A 1,183-nucleotide genomic window follows, 5' to 3' on the forward strand; every position below is an offset into this window, starting at 1 on the left:
TATATATATATATATATATATGGGAGAATGTACGAAAAAACAACAACAGACGAGGACAGGTGGTGTAAACAACAAAAGGATGTATTAGTATGACGCTCGGGAATACGGAAAGTCTTTAACGTTTCGAGCTACGCTCTTCAACAGAAAGAATACGGAGACAAGGAGAAAAACACGGAGAAAAAAATTGAATAGTGTTCGGTCAACGGTCAATCATAGCTATATATATATATATATTTACACATATATAAAACAAAATAAACTTGCAAGGTACCGCACGAGTGAAGATATAAAAGAAAGAGGGTTTGAAAATGCAGCGGTCTTTTTCTTTCGCTAATCATGATATTAAAATTTATTTAAATAGTATTTTCTTAAGAAAATATTGGCCAGACGAGTATGACATTGAGACTGAGAACCACTCTACATAAAGAGAAGATTCGCTTCCTGCAATACAGACAGATTCCTTTACGAGAGCACATAGAGAGATGTCCAGGTAACATCAAACTAAATTTCATAGTTTTCCCCTACTGTCAGTGCAAAGATACGATTTCTATACAAGAACGTTTAAAGAAAATTTATTCATCGAAAAATATAGAACACATCTAAATATACACGCATAACCATCTTTGATCTCTATACATATTTCAATTCACAGTACATATTTCTCCCTACTACTCTAGCTTTTTAATTTTTGTTTATATATATATTCACTCCGCCCCACCGAAAGCTGAACAATTATCTCCCCTATCCACTGTAATGATGATAATCAATTACCTCTCTTTAGATTTTTCTACTTGTTGAATCATTCAGTTACGAACGCCACACACAACATGGACAAAAATAACTTTTTCTTAAGAAAATACGTATTTAAATAAATTTTAATATCATGATTAGTGAAAGCGAAGCCGGTCGACAAACACAATATCAGATATATTAAAAATTATATTAAAACTATGTAAAGGGTGTGCATTTTCCTTCTTTACTTTCTTATATATATTACAACTCACAACGTGAGGATAATCGAAATTCCACCCTTTCTCTTACTATATATATATACATATATATCAAGTGAAGGACAGGAGTCAATTCATTACGGCCGTTTGTGACAACTTCTTTATTGAGTACATTATATCAATTTCAAAGAAACTGTTTTCTTCAGATGGCTACCTTACAATGAAAGACATTC

The sequence above is a fragment of the Octopus bimaculoides genome, chromosome 5 (genome assembly GCF_001194135.2).
Source record: "Octopus bimaculoides isolate UCB-OBI-ISO-001 chromosome 5, ASM119413v2, whole genome shotgun sequence".
In the NCBI taxonomy this organism is placed as follows: domain Eukaryota; kingdom Metazoa; phylum Mollusca; class Cephalopoda; order Octopoda; family Octopodidae; genus Octopus; species Octopus bimaculoides.